The sequence below is a fragment of the Haliotis cracherodii genome, unplaced genomic scaffold (assembly GCF_022045235.1).
Source record: "Haliotis cracherodii isolate W230 unplaced genomic scaffold, xgHalCrac1.p SCAF_20, whole genome shotgun sequence".
In the NCBI taxonomy this organism is placed as follows: Eukaryota; Metazoa; Mollusca; class Gastropoda; order Lepetellida; family Haliotidae; genus Haliotis; species Haliotis cracherodii.
This window is the reverse complement of record NW_027266276.1, coordinates 11,507,182-11,523,778: the sequence shown is the minus strand read 5'-3', so window position 1 is coordinate 11,523,778 and position 16,597 is coordinate 11,507,182. Positions and strand designations below refer to the sequence as shown.

At 37.0% G+C, this 16,597-nt stretch overlaps 2 protein-coding genes across 2 annotated transcripts in view; both read left to right on the top strand.

The window, feature by feature from the left end:
- The window catches only part of LOC139470316 (rho GTPase-activating protein 23-like), a 134,500-nt gene that overhangs the window by 46,277 nt on the left and 71,626 nt on the right, over window positions 1-16,597 (top strand). The window lies entirely within an intron of this gene.
- LOC139470318 (uncharacterized) overlaps window positions 2,264-16,597 on the top strand; it is a 119,461-nt gene continuing 105,127 nt past the window's right edge. Inside the window, exon 1 of the mRNA XM_071252688.1 lies at window positions 2,264-2,267. The gene's annotated coding sequence lies outside the window, so the exon portion shown is untranslated. The remainder of the gene's footprint in view (window positions 2,268-16,597) is intronic.

Sequence of the window (16,597 nt, the reverse complement as noted above, 5' to 3'; positions counted from 1 at the left end):
GTTGCCCACTGATGGCTCCTTATTCAGATTGTGAAGTCAAATGGAAAGGATTTTTATGCCTTTGGTTTCCTAGTGTAGCAATACTTCGCATACCGTAAATCCTCGAAGAAATGCGTGGTCAGCTAATGCATCAAAAGAGTGAAATAGGGGAGTGTAATGGGGTTTAATGCCACTCTGATTATTATTACTCTTACATGACTCGTGAAGGTCCAAGTTAAAATAGATCTTCAGCAACCCATGCTTGCTGTTGCTTGTTGTAAGAGGAGTGAGTGAGAGAGTGAGTTTGTTTTTACGCCGCTTTTAGCAATATTCCAGCAATATCATGGCGGGGGACACCACAAATGGGCTTCACACATTGTACCCATGTCAGGATTCGAACCCGGGTCTTCGGCGTGAAGGGTAAATGCTTTAACCACTAGGCTACCTGACCGCCCCAGTTGTAAGAGGAGACTAACAGGATCGACAAAAATAAATTGTCCCCAAGAACTATTGTAAAAAATAATTATGCTTCAGACAGTTGAAAAAGTAATTTTGCCTGCCACAAAAATTACATTGCTGCAAGGTGTCTTCTTTAATAACAAATTCAGGCTCATACTTTGATTAAAAATATATCTAATTTTTAGCCATAGCTTAAAAAAATATATAATCATGAACAATCATGAATCCTGGTTTGATATTCCACTCAATGTATACTGGTGGCTTCTATTTGTTGGTTGGTTGTTTTTTTTATGGAAAATATGTTTTGAATTTTTACAGAGGGATATAAGTAATAGGAATATGTTCAAGAATCAAGAATTTTATTCCACATTGCAGGGTACAAACAAGCATCATTCATCATCATCATCATCATTATTATTATTATTATTATTATTATTATTATTATTATTATTATAATATATATATATATATATATGTATATTATTATTATTATATTAGTATTAATTATTATTATTATTATTATTATAGAAGCTGCATAAAGGTTGATATATATGTTTATGACTGCAATATGTTGTTCAGACACAAGTGGAGTCTGTAGACATCACACACTTAGCCTGTAAAATGTCTGCTTTTGACAAGCTGTTTAAAAATGATTTCCTTGACTGAAAAAATGTCTTGCTTGACCTCAGAATCACCCTGCCTACATGTGTCTGTCTGATAAGCAAGTGTTAAATAACCAAGCCTACAATAATTCTTTAGAATAAAAGTGTGTTTGGTGGCAACAGATCGCATTTGATAAGGGAATGGAACTGAATGGGGATATGACTTCAGATCTGTACAAGGCACAACATATTGGGTCTTATGTGCTGTGTGCATCCCATGGGATTCACAAGGAGTATGAATGTTTGAATCATTAATGTCGATTCAGTTGGAAACCCAGCGGTTTTCTGGGTGATACTATGTCCATGTAACCTATGCTTTAGTCTGTCTTACAGATCCTGATACAATATATATCAAATACAGCCCATGCAAGTCTATAATGTTTGGCAAGTCTAGATTACTGCAGTACGAAGAGAGTCACTGGGCTCCCTTTTATTATATTTTTATTAAGATACTGAACAACTGTTTTTTTCTGTACGATATGTTTATTTCAGAGACTAGATGTTAGTCTAGGTTTAATGCTGCTTGAACACTATTGTCAATTCAGTTGGAAACTCAGGGGTTTTCTGTGTGAGACTATGACCCTGTAATCTATGCTTGTAAGAAGTGACTAATGGATCTAGTGGTCAAGTTCTTGGTGACTTGGTTGACCGCACTGTTTGTTTGTTTGTTTGCTCAACTATATTTTCGGCTATATATTTTTGTAAATGGAGTGTGAGACATGCAATCAAATGGTTGATGTCATGAGCATTGATCAACACAATTAGGATACAGTGACATGCAATCAACCATGTTGGCCTGATCACCGGATCCTTTACTTACCTCCACGATAAGCATATTGGTTGCTGGAGACCTATCTTCTGTCCTGGAAACTTCTTGGGTTGTTAAAGCCTTGTACATTTTGTATTAAAAATGGAATTTGAAAATAATAAAACAAATCGTCATATTTAATAAGGGGAATGGGCCTGCCCCTGTCTCACAAATAGGCGTCGACCAAGGAACGTGCAAGCGATATATATTTTATGGCTGTTTGGAGGATGAAACAACTACCGTTTACAAACCCATGTCTGATGAAACTAGTTTACAGTTGGCAACTGAACCCCATCAACATACTGGTTGATGTTTTCCTCGATTGTAGCTTCAAATATTTTTGTGAGTGTGTACAAACAGTTGAAGCATGTATCATGCTGTCAACAACGTAATGCCCTGCTTGGTTTTTTTCATTTATTAATAATCATTTATTTAAAATTCAGACAACCTTATAATTACACTTAAATAATTTCAAAGCCTAAAGTTACATGAAGCTCAAGTTTTATATTATGGCCTTTTGCCTCAAAGACATAATAAAGCATTTTTCTTTCATTTAGCCAACAGCTCTAACATCTGTTACTTGTCTGGGAATCGGAGACTTGTGACAATAACCTGCTGTATGTCTCCCATTTATACCAGATACCAAGCTTGTTTACAGTCGAGACAGTAGACCCTTTGTGCTGTGGGGCCGATCCCATAGCTCTGGTTTCAAGAAGCAGTTTGTTGTTGCCTGGTATCCAGTGCTGGTCTGTCAGGAACGTTCTACTATAAGACGGTAGCATCCTTAGACTTGCACAAGTCTCTAAGGCAAAAATTATTAATTTAAATGATAATTCCTAGATTATGTAAATAATAAGAACAAGTTGTCCTTATAAGAGACTGGCGTACTTACAACTGTCTGCATATTCAGGCCTCAAAGTTTAAATTTGTACCAATTAGCCATATGGCTACAAGTATTTTTTTCCAGGTAGCCAGTGGTAAAATTAAGAAGTCAAGCCAATAGTGTAGGTAGCCAAAAGTATTTGAAATTGTCTTTGATCAAGTAACTATTTTTGTATATTTGTGGAAACTGTACTAATGTTTTGTTATTTATGACTAGAACAATGATGCAGTTTATGTTAGTAGATTATACAGGTATATCCTTGCTTATCCAATAAACTATCAACTAAAATAAAATACTAATTACATTAATATTTAGGTATTTCGGTTCATTGTTGACTTTACGAGGAATTTTTTGCGAGTACAATTAGTAGCAGACATGTTTATTTTTTAGTCTAAATATGTGTAGCAATAGAATTTAGTTGCCGCAAGATAATTTTCAAGGTAATCATTTGGCTACCTCTGAATTTTCGACTGTAGAGAAATTGAAATTTAGGTCACATTGGCAACCGTTTTAGTTGCAACTTTGAGGCCTGTTATCAAGACTTGCCTGTTATAATGAAGGAAACTACTATGTTTCATGGACTTATCATTCAGTAGAGACTTGGAGCAAGGCTGTGGAGCAGGGGGAGTCACATGTAAACATGGTCTCATGAAATGGCTGGAGGTTCCCTACTGGTCTTCTTGGGAATTGTTGTCTTGGAAAAAATGTTGATGGTTTCGGTTTGCGAGCTTCCTGTGCTAATCAAAGATTGTTTTTCGGTGAATTGTTGAAATTCTTGACAGGTCGAGATGACACGTGACTGACATATATTTCAACACTTGATCATTCTAATGGTTTAATCACACATCTTATAGATATTCCAGTGTCAAATGTGACATACATTTCAGTGGGAGGAGAGCATTTCATTTTCAGCTGATATGGACAAGGTGTTTTTGGTTTTGCTTAGTTATTATATGTGTTTTGAATGTCCCTGTTTTTCTTGTAGATGCTAAAGGTGCTGCTGCTGATAATGTGTGTCTATTTTGATACTCGGAATGAAATAACTAACTTCTTTCAAGATTGAAGCTGATTTTTTAAATGAAATAAACATCATTTCATATCTGGTGTAATTATCTCGGAAGAGAGATACTGACACCATGGTGTGTGAGGTTTCTTATGAACTGCCACATTTCCCAATGTCTGGTACCATTATTATGACTGCATGTGCAATTGAATAATTTTGAATGCGTTTTCTTAGCAACTGTGAGGATAAAAACAAGATGATTTAACTTTCATTACAATTTGAATCTGTAAATATGGTAAATACTCCCAAATTCTTCCTACGGTTAACTCAATCGGAGCATAAGTGTTTGCTGTGAAGAGTTATGTACCTTAGCTCTGCAAGGATCTGATGTTCATATTTTCAATTCCCTCATTGACACTGATCATAATCCTTGGTCTGTCAGGACTTACCCATGCTTTGGGGGATTCTGATTAGAATAGGCCCCAGCAACCTATGTTGAATGTAAAGATTACTTAATCGAAAGATGGATTGTCTTGTCCAAACTTGATTATTTACAGGCCGCTGTCATGTAGCTTGAATATTGCTAAAATACGACAATAAACAACAAACACAAACAGCAAAATGCCAGCGGCCTGTAAATAATCGAGTCTGATCTGGTTTGGACCAGACGAATTAGTGACTGACATTATGTTTGTTTGTTTGTTGTTTAACGCCGCACTCAGCAATATTCCAGTTATATGACGGCGGTCTGTAAATAATCGAGTCTGGACCAGACAATCCAGTAATTGACATCATGACCATCGACCACGCATTTGGGATCGATGACATGCATCAACCAAGTCAGCAAGCCTGGTCGCCTCTTACGACAAGCTTAGTCGCCTTTTACAGCAAGCATGGCTTTGCTGAAGACCTATTCTACCCTGAACCTACATAGGTCGACTGATATTATGAGCTATTGGGGTTCAATGAAATACAATCAACCAGGTCCCCATGCCTCACCACCTGAGCTATGTGGTCACCTGTCATGGGGTTTTCAGGGGGGCACGGGTGGCCAAGTCGTCTAAGGCGCCGCGATTCGCTGTGCAGAGTTGCGTACCTTGGGCACACCAGAAACCTATGATTGTGGGTTCGAATCCCGGTTCGCCTCGATTATGTTTCTAGGTTTGTCAGCACCATACCCGTGCTCGTGGGTTTCACAGAAGTGGTAAACGTCTGAGACCTGCATCACTTCGGGCTTTCCTCCCACATTAAGCTGACATGCCGTGATATAACTAGAGTAATGTTAAAAGCGGCGTTAAACCCGTCTCTCACTCACTCACTCACTCACTCACTCACTCACTCACTCACTCAAGGGGTTTTCAGCTTTCATCACTTCCGGCTATCCTCCTGCTATGATTACAGTGACATGCAATGGATTACTGACACACTATTCAAAGAGGTGCTATCTCATTTCACTCACTCTCTGGATAAGAAAATGACTGACAAATACCCCGGCATGTGCTGCAAGGATTCTGAAGTGACATTTCAGTGACTACATGTTACGGAGAGGCTGTGTGTCTAGACCGATTGCAATAGACAGACCTGTCAACACCATCAATCAGCAGCTGATATCTCTCCTTGTCCTCTCTAATCAAGTGTGCTCAGAAGAGGGTGTCAACTAGATAGCTTGATACCAGGGAATGGAATCTTGGAGGGGAGAGGGGTTTGGAGGTTGAAGTGTGTTTGTTGGGGCACTGTTTTGCACCCGTTTATACCAAGAAGCCCTTGCTTGATATTAGGAGTTGGTAGACTTAACATTTTAATCCCGGAAATTACATTGTTCCAATTTAACCTTTAGCCTGCTGAATTGTTTTCAGACTTCTTGGCCCTGCCTGCTGGATTAATTTTAGCATAAGGCGATGTAAAGAGGGTGGGTGATTTCAAACAGCTGGTGCTTCATTATACAAGGGCCAATTGAAGAAATATTTTGCACATTTATTCCTGACAGAAAAATACACATTACTATGTAAAAAAATCCTGATGTTTTCAATCATACCAAGGTTAAGACCAAAACGAACACAAAATTTGTAAATTTTCGTAATCTTGCCTGAATTACGATATTGAAGGTGGTTTACGTTTCATGTTAGGAACCTTTCTAAATCGTTAAATTTGTGCTAATTGATTTCAATAATCAGATCACCGATATCTTAATTTTAACTGAGTATAAATTCGATGTTTTTTTATTGGTAAGTAACAGCGCGGTGGTAAATTATGAACCATTTCTGTAAATTTATTATCAAAACGTTAAACAGAAAAAAACTAAATTTTCGAGGTCACCATGTCAGTTGCAGAAATACGAACATTCGAGTTAATCTAACATGTCACGTTATCAAATTTGCAGGAAACAATAAATGACTCATGAATATTCACCAATCCTTATTTCATGTGTTTTGGTTGAATATTTACGATATACGAAAATACAAATACCGTGTCATGATGCTAGCAGACGTTCGAACATCAAACATGGCGCGCTTCGCCCGACCTCGTCGTAACTTATTGCTATTTTAATATCAACAAAGTTTACACTGTCTTCATGTTTATAACTTGGCGAAAGTTGACGATCTTCTCAATCGAAGATTCTTTCATTTGTCATTTTCCGTTTAATATGACGAGAGAAAAATGAAAATAAAGATCGTAAATTCTGACAGCAATATTTCAGTTTGCGCAAAGGTCACCGGATGTGATGTCACAGACAGGGGTAGTCTGCTGATAATCTTTCGAAACAAAACAATTTCAGTCAATTTTGAAATATTTCGCCTGTATTATAAAGAATAAACACAAATCACTACATACTATCAGTAATCGCTACTAACATGAAATTACAAAGTGATTTTCACGATATAATTGACGTATTTTTTAATCCGTTGGACCTTGCATGCTCCCGTGACCCGGAAACACGCCACATGCAAGTTTCTCGGTATCTTTTATTTGAACTTTTGTTGATACATAAGGATCACCATTCCATGTTACGTTGAATATAAAGTGATATGATTCATGTATCTGCGATGTATATGTTGATTACTTTGTTTTCACTATAATAATTATGTGTTTGAAGCAATAAGTCCATAGAAATCGTCGATCGACAACGATCACACCCCACAACAGGTGCGCGATAATAGGCGTCACAAAACGTGTTTCAAAATAGCATTCATGCGATGCCGAATATGGTAGGATATACGCAGGTGGGTGATGTAAATATATATATTAAAAAATACGATATACATATTTTCAGTGTTAGTTTCTAATTAAATGTGGGATATTTAAATATTTTTTCCTTTTATAATTTAATACATTTATCGATTCTAGATCTAGCATGATTTTACAACAATTCATGGATCATCTTAAAATTTATTCCATCAATATAGAGACCGCCATGATTGCGTATTGATGATAGATTTGTTAATGTTTAATTATATACATCTGTTCACAGCTTCTAAAATATTAAGTTATATTTAGTATCTATTTTTTCCACAATGATTATGTGTATGGATACTAAATATTGGTCAACAGGTCAATGCATCAGCACAGTGTAACTGATCAGACTTTAATTACATATTTTATTCAACAATTGTCTTCTTTCACCTGAACATAAATTATGTGAATAAGTAACTATTTGATGTCATTATTTTAGTTTAGTATTTCATAAAATAATATAGAAATAGATAAGATCCTTATATGAACCTATACATACACAACTCATATGGACATTAATCTTGTGTATGAAGTTGTTTGTTTCCAAAAAACTAATTCTTAAATATAATTGTAATATGAATACGATACATTAATTTCTTGTAACAGAACATGATATTTTTGTTTGTTTAATCACAAGAACCAGGGTGGCACTTAGCTGGTGAGTTAGCCATATCGTATATTTATAAGAGAATGTTATCTTTTGAAAAAGGAATAGGGCACATATACATACATTGACAATTCTTGCAGTTCTGTTCGGTTGGAGAAATGTACATGGAAATATCCTACCTTATGTATTTTTTCAGGGTTCTCACCAATGAAACAATGTGTAATTAGTGTGGCAGGACTTTCCAGGTTTGTTGCAGTATGCTCTCGTGTGCTTGACAGTGACACTCATGCATGTCCCCTGAAGGAACATGAACCATTGTGAAATGTGATCAACAGGTTTTCGTCTTCAGTCAATATAATGTACAAAAATTCTAAATAAATGCAGATCATCACCAGCTTTGGATCTGACATCCTTAATCATTTTGATGGGTTTCTGAATATACAGTCAGTATAGGTCCTTATGTTCTTTGTGTCTCAGCCTTCTGGATGGAATGAAAAGAAATGTCGCTGTATACATGATTACCTTTGTCAGATGTATTTTGTCCTGTCAGCCACACCCCCTGACTTTATTTCACCTTATGTGGTTAATTTTCGCATACATGTACTGCTGCAAACCTGTTTTTCCCTTGTATATGCAATCACAGTATCAAACTTAATCAGCTGGTGTGTCACTAGTTCCTCAGTTGGTGTGTATAAAAGTGCCCTTGCCATCATGAAACAAGAAATGCCAAAAACAAAAGCATTTGCAATAACAAAAAACCCACATTTGTCCTTTCTTGAATAATCTTAGGATTAGTGCTTCAAATTTTTTGTGTCATAAATTAATTATTAAATTTCCTAAGGATTTTTCTTTGATGGACCAATATCAAACCATCTGACAAGTTAGACTGAATTATTACTTTAAAAGCCCTCATTTCTGAGGTGTCCATATTTTTTTTCTACTTTTAGGAAAACATGAGCCGTCTACCTGAGCTTGGTTACGTAAACAAATACTTGTTTAAAATGTGAAATGGAATTCCACTGATTAGATATCTTTTTTTTTATCTCATTGTTCTATGAAATCCATTTGAAATGTGCTTTTTTGTACGTAAAATGTCTTGAGAGCTTGTACCCAAACAGGTATGTGCTTTTGTGCCCAGAATATTTTTGTATTACAGTTTTGTAGTTTCAAACTTACACATTGCTTTTTATATGAAAAAAGTTAATTTATTATCACTTTTCTGTCAATTCGCTAGATCTACAATTACCTTACGGTTTACCAATTTACTGGCCTCTTCTCTTCACAAGAATTTATTACTTTCCTATCACAATCAGTCAATTTGAGTTGTGCCAATGTGGACTGACTACACTCAAGGACCACGTACATTTAGGTTAGTCATATTATTGATGAAATGTTTTACCATAATGTTCAGCTCATTGTTTGCAATAAACATGAAAAAATAAATATGATCAACAAGATTTAGTTTAGTTTTTTGGGTACAAAATCATCAAGTGCTTTGGGTACAATTTTGTTTTGGGTACAAAATCACATAGGCCCTACATTTATCCAGTCGACGTGAGTACCTACTTCCATCCGTTCTGAAGATTGGGGAGGGGGAGTAAACGTTCTAAAAACAATCCTTAATATTCTAAATTGTCCTTCTTGCAATGACAGACCAATAACAATCTTCTGTTGTTATTATTATGGCATATTAATATGTTAAATCGCTCTCCGCTGTCGTCGTTTTCAGAAAATAATTTTAAAATCATCGAGCGCGGAATCCTTTACGGTTTCGGATTTAGACTTACAAATTTGGTGTTACGCATCGGCGGCAATCACGTATAAATATGAAACAAATAGGAGTGAAGACTGCTATCCAGATCAATAAATAGTAAACAAATGTCGAAAAAAAGTAAACTATGTATTTTCTTTTGAATTTGAATCTATTTCGGAATTTGTTTTATGATCGCTTACCAACTTTTGCATATTTTGCTTCGATGTGTCATGCGGTACGTGCTTCCGGTTTCAGAAATGATAGGTTAAATTGCAAGTATTTCGATTATTTTCCGTAAACTGCATTATATTGCTATTGCATGATTTACCTAGAATGTATAACAGTTCAGATTTTGCGTATCATCCAATATTTGTCATTATTTGCAGTGTTTGTTGACTTTATTCAACTACACAAATCGCGAGTTAGGCCACGCCCAAACGTATCACCGACGTTTGTCGGCTTGTTGATGTGTCCGAAAGTTTATCAAACGAAATCATTTGAAAACTCTATAAAAATGATATGTTTTTACACAGATTTATACATTCGTGTCAATAATTCTAGAAAATGAAGTTAGATGTAACAAAATTATTATAATAGTCTTACGGGATCATTATGCATGTGGAGTTGTTTGTTTACCGCCGTTGCCATGATCGCACAAGTTTCATCCAATCGATGATGTTACGATTCAGATTGTTTTTGTTTATAATTAATTACTTCGAAAATTGCTAATTTTTAGAAATTAAGGAACTTGAGTGTGTTCCTTTCGTCGGCAAACAATAAATTATGATCGATTGTGAAAAGTCATAACATTATAAAGAAAATATCGGACTGCATGCCGATCAGCGTGAAGTGCCAAAAGTCAACAATGGCCGTTTGTGGTAGTTGTGTGCCGCGAAGTTTGGCTGAAACTTTTTAAACTCGCGATATTTTCTTTTTGAGGTAAATACACTACTGAAAGTTTTGATATTGAGCAAGCTGAGCATTTATGCATGCCATACGTAATTTAAATGTAACGCAAAGCCTTCTTGGTAAATAGATATGGCGAGTTTTGTTTGTGGGTGTCCTAATGCTATTCGCCTGTCGAACTGGTTCGACAGTAGCAACACTGGTAGTGACAAACTCTGTCGAACTGGTTCGACAGTAGCATTGAGAGCTTTAAGAGGGTCTTAGGTTGTAGCTATGCTTCTATAGTAATTGATTGTATCTAGGTCAGGTGTAGGGGATAGGAGGTTGATGTGTGTGTGTGGGACTGTTTGCACCATCTCGTACCAGGAAGCCCTTGCTTGACATTTAACAGTTGGTTGACATAGTTGACATATAGTCCCTGAAAGAGTTCTTTGGGTCTAGGTGTGCTCTTGCAGTATTTGACTGTTTCTAGGGACCTCTAGATTGGTTTGTTTTTGCTTCTTGTTTAATGCTGCACTGAGCAATATTCCAGCTATATGATGGCAGTCTGTAAATAATGAATATCTGGACCAGACAATTCAGTGATTGATCTCATGAGCATCGATCCACACAATTTGGGTAGGATGACATGCATCAACCAAGTCAGCAAGTCTGACCACCGATCCCGTTGGTCGCCTTTTACGACAAGCATGGTCACCTCTTACAGCAAGCATGGATTGCTGAAGACCAATCCTACCCCGGATCTTAACGGGGCCTCTATGAGTTTCTTGAGTCTCTTCATTTCAGAGCTGAAAGAAGATGAGCATGGGTTACTAGAATGAGGGAGGGGGATGAGAATAGGTTGGGGGTAATTGTTTTATAAAGTAAATGCTCTGTGGGCCCTGTTCCATCTTAGCGCTAAGTCAATCGTAACTCCCATTCTTTAACACTGACAGTTGTGCGCAAAGATCGCTTTGTGGAAAGGGTCCCTGGTCTCTAAGCATGCTGTAAGAGAGAAAAAGCTCAGTATATTAAGACAAACTTTTACCCATAAAAAGTTTCACATCTTCATCTCGGAGCTAGTTTTCATTTGAAATAATTCTGATATATTTCATTGTATGAACGATGCATGTGATGCTTGCCTTTACGTTTAGCTGTGTAAATATCCTGCTTATCAATATTTCCCCAGAAAATGTGGTTCAGCTTGATACAAAGTTGCTATATGGGAGATTGATATAGTAGCTTGATTGAAATGAGTCTATGAATTCCTGATATGCCCGTCAAAACTCTCTGAGTGATAGATTACACACATGGAGGGAACTGATGGAACATTAAGACAAACATTCTTGATACTACTGCCAAAACTTTGTGAAGGCTAAAAAGCATTTTTTAACCTTGGAATCTGAAGGCTTTTTTAACATCTTAGTCACCAACTATATAAAACTATAGAAATAAATATTTTTGGAGAAGCGGTCAGAGGTGGCATCTCACATGGATCACAATTCACTTTGTAGAGTTGTGTCCCTTTGTTGCCAATTTACCTACTTCGTGGGCTTGAATCCAAAATTTGTCTAAATTATGATTCTTCATTTGACAGTGCTGGTGGGATTCATTAAGCTAAGCTAAGTATATTGCCGTGTGTAAGACAAGTTTTTTGTACCTATAAGTAGTGTGGTTTCAAGTGCCCCGGGTCGCATAAACACAGGGTAGAAGAGTTTTGATGTTTCCGTCCCTACCCCAACACAAAGACATTATAATGAGCATGTGCGTTAAACAACCAACCAACCAACAAACAAACCAACCAACCAACCAACCAACCAACCAACCATGAGCACGTAACAACGGAAATACCATGTCATCAAATCCATACTGAAGTACTAAAATTATTCATGTAATTACACCGTCTGGTTATAAAAACTGTACATTATATATCTGAACTGTAAAATATCTTATTAATTTTATTCAAAATTTTTCCAATATTGTTTACCTTAATTTCGTGAAATCGTGTGTGGAGTGATCGGTAGATCGCACAACTTGTTGTTATTTACAGCAACCACGGTCAGATTACCGCTATTGAAGCCTTGAAACGAACCTTAGTTGACAGAGAATGGATCCATATATCATAAATGCCGTACTTTGACCCGTTAAGAGTCGTAATTGTTGCAGTTTGACTATTACCGGGTATGTGTCAACATAAAGTTTTCACGATTGCGAGTGTGGGAGCCTTGACGGTGACTGGTCAAATTGTTCCCATAAGAATAAAATATCTGGCAATAGCGATCGTCTGTAACAAAGTGCTACGCTTATGGTTATTATTATTTTTGTAAATATATACAGTAAAGCTGCAACTAAAATAACACGATATTGGAATATGTTATTCCTGATAAAATAGTTTCAGAAACAATTCTTCTGGTCACTGCATCAAAATTCTTTTAAGTTATATTATTGGGTAATTTTTAACAGAATGACTGGTAGATTGGGAGAAAATGTGTCTACAGCTGACTGCTGTTTCCGGGTTACTACACACGGTAATCTCAATCTGACATAAAATAATGCCTTGCAGAACGGAAATACAATTTAACTCATCATGTCTTGTGATATTTAACCTTAAATTTGCATAACCTTGGAAGTTTGACATCATTTGTTTGTATACCTGAATTCACTGAAGGTATGCAATGTAATTTTGTCTGGGCATAATACTTGAATTTTGAAACAGCAGACAAACACATTTTTGTTGCAAATGGAGAGATTATGTATGCACTGGTGAGGTGCTTCATTACAGATGGTAGTATAGACAGGGTATATAAGTTTAAGCATCGATTTTGAACACTTTTGCCATGTTTACAGGGGGTCACCATGCAGGCAGGGTCGCTCTGTAGATTTTGATATAGGGTATACACTCCCATCAGTTTGGGCTTTCATCCCTTGTTAAGCTGACATGACTGGTGATGGCAAAATGAAAGTACTGTTCAAAGTGGTATTAAATCCAGGTCACTTAAAGTATATTGTTGCATTGTTGTTTCATGCTTGTGATCCAAGCTTCAAATGGAGCACCCAAAGGGGATTGCAGGTTAGAATAGGTCCATCTTCCCGAGGAAAGGGAGTTAACTGACTTTAAATGTCCAGTTTCCACCCATGCCGAACTAGCCTGGAATTACTGGGCTCGATCGTTGCGCCACCAGTGGCTATTACCAATTATGTCCCTTCTAAGCCTCTCCTATGGACAATCAGATTCCACCTCTTGTATCACTTGCTTTTGCATCACACAAAATGGTGGTGCCCAGTCAGTATGATCTGATCGATAATCAAGATCTATATTGTGATAAAATGGGTCTTACATCGCGTAAAGCATCAAATCACGTGAGCACCTTATTTACAAACATGAAAGGATTTGGAAAATATCTGCTGACAACGAATTGGCGATACACATGCTTTGCAAACCCTGCAATCGATCGAAATCTGCACGACAGTTTACGAACCGGATTTTGATTTCGGTGCGAGATTTTGATTGGACTATGCATAGACTCGTTAGTCCAGACAAAACGTAACTCCATGATACCAGCCTAGTTCGGCAAGGGTGGAAACTGGACTTTTATAGTCAGTTAAACTCCCTTGCCTTGGGAAGATGGAATAGGTCCCCTGCATCCAATGTCGTAAGAGGTGACCAAATGGCTCAGATGGTCAGACTTGGGGACTTGGTTGATTGCTTGTCATTGAACCCCAGTGGCTCATAATATCAGTCACTGGTTCGTCTGGCCCTGACTCAATTATTTACAGACCGCTGGGATCTTGCCAGTTGCTGTTTGTTTGTTGTTTAACGCTGCACTCAACAAGCAAATGAAGTAAGTACAAGCTTGTAGGTAATGCATAGAAAGAATTCTGCCCACATTTAATGAAAAGAAAAAGTTTTGAAGCAGGTGAGATGATCCTTATGAGGTATGAAATTATTTGTCGGCTGTTTGTAAGAGAGGGGAAGTGTTTCCGTTCGATAACTGCAAAATAGTTTTTCCTCGGTTTAACATGTGAAATTTTACGAGGCCAATGGCACAAAAAACGTCTTTCCTGGGATAGTGTTTCCACACACCTTCACAGATCTGTTAAACTGTGATAAGACTGCAAGTGCAGATAAGCAGGTGCATCTAAATGTCAGAATCACACGTCCAGGTGGGATATACAAGCTTTTCTACATTTTAAGCCATACTTAATAACATTGTGGTGCCAGTATTGACAGGCAAGTGGTCCTACCCTGAAAAAGGTTTTAACAATTGTAAAATCATTTATATCAATCATTGATGGAGACAATATCTATTCTAGGTATTTGGGTAGAGTAACATTTATTACCTGAAGTTGACATATTTTGATATATTGTTGTTCACTTATCGTTAATTATGTTTATGTAATAGACAGGAGCCCTGAGAATCCTTTCATTTTCATAAAACTGAAGATATATTGACCTGGAACAAGTAGTGTAATTGGATTTTGGTACTGATAACGAAAGATTGTAACTGATACAGTTGTCAAAAACTTACATGTTAAAATATTTCCAACAGTCATCCAGCCATGACAGTAACAAAATGCCTATAAAAAGACTTGAGTGTTGAGAAAATGATTTTTTTCCTTTCGCACGATTAAGGTATGAATTACGATTAGTCATTCTAATTGGTAAACAACTTAATAAGCTTAATAGATACAAGTACAGATGTTTAGGTAGAATGGTGATAGAGCTGTTCATGAGTCAAACACATTCATGTCTCATGACTTGTTGGCAACACAAAGTCATCATAACGTAGACTTGCACCAGTCTCTCAGGCAATTGTGTTTAGTTTGAATCATGATTCATAGATAAGAGAAATATTCAGAACAAGTTTTCCCTATAAAAGACCCATGTTCTTTGTCTGATTATCTAAACTTGCCTATCACATGTATAACATGTATAAGGCTTATAGACCTACTATACATCATTCAGAACAGACTTGGAGCAAGGCTAGCCATAACCCAGTGAAGCCATTACTCTACCTGCTAGTTGATTGCTAGCCCGCCCAATAACAGTAATTGCACATACAACAAATTACTGATTGTGCTGAGCCAGGTTGTGTTACCCCAAGGCGTAGTTACATGGCAAGGTGATTACATAATTACGGGGACAATTACATTGATCATTTTGGATTATAATGGTGTATTTGATGTGGAGTGACATGAGCAACACTTTCTGAAGCTTGTATCCACAACTAAAGGGTAGTGACGTTTCACCTCATCTGTGCAATTGAACCGTCATTGACTGCTCGTGGAAAATATATTGTAAATTGAAAAAGTGCCCTTGCCCTCGCATGCTATGGTATAAGACAGGGCAGTGTGATCAGTGTTCCTGTTTACCGGTAATAACCAGTTTTTTAGTGGTAAAATTAGGCTTGGACCGGTAATTCATGTGACTGCCAGTCCCTGTGGGCTGGCAAATAAAGTACCTTATAAATCTTTGTTGTTGAACAAAACATCTGTGATATTCATATAAGTATATTTTTTGAACGAAGTCAGCTTGTCTGTCACCATCAGGGTTTCCACTTATCAGTTTCAATGCAAGAACATTTTGCCTTGCTACGAGGTTAAATATGTATTTTTAGCGACTTAGTGTAAAAATATTTCTAAAAAGGAGAAACTTGTGACTGGACTTTGTCTGAGTGCATGACATCTAGATCTAACTAAGTTACTGCAAAGATGACATCATTGCTTTGAACATGGTGTTGAGGGAATTAAAAGGAGGTAATTTTGCATACGTTTTTTTATTTGTTGAAAGTTGGGACTGACAAAAATTAGTGGGGACTGGTAATTTTTAGATTTCAGCAACCCATGCTTGCTGTAAAAGGCAACCATTTTTGTTGTAAGAGGTGACAAACGGGATCAGATGGTCAGGCTCTCTGACCTGGTTGATTCATGTCATCGTATGCCAATTGCGTAGATCGATGCTCTGATATCAATCACTAGATTGTCTGGTCTTGATTATTTCCAGACTGCTGTTGCGTAGCTTGAATATTGCTGAGTGCGGTGTTAAACAACAAACAGGCTCATGCTGTATAAACTATGACAGGATTCAGATCCAGAATAAACAAACATCATCTGAATATCATATGTTAAGCCAGGAGTGCAGTCATTATGCCTGCTGTTACTGTTAAAAAATTAGTGCTGTAACAGGGGGGTTCCAAACATTTTCCACATTCCATAAGCAGTGTGATGGGATAGCTGTTGTGGGTTTGTGATGGGTACGACTTGTGTTGAGCCCTCACGTATGAAACAAGGCTAAATATGCAGATGTAATGACAGTAGGAGTTATCT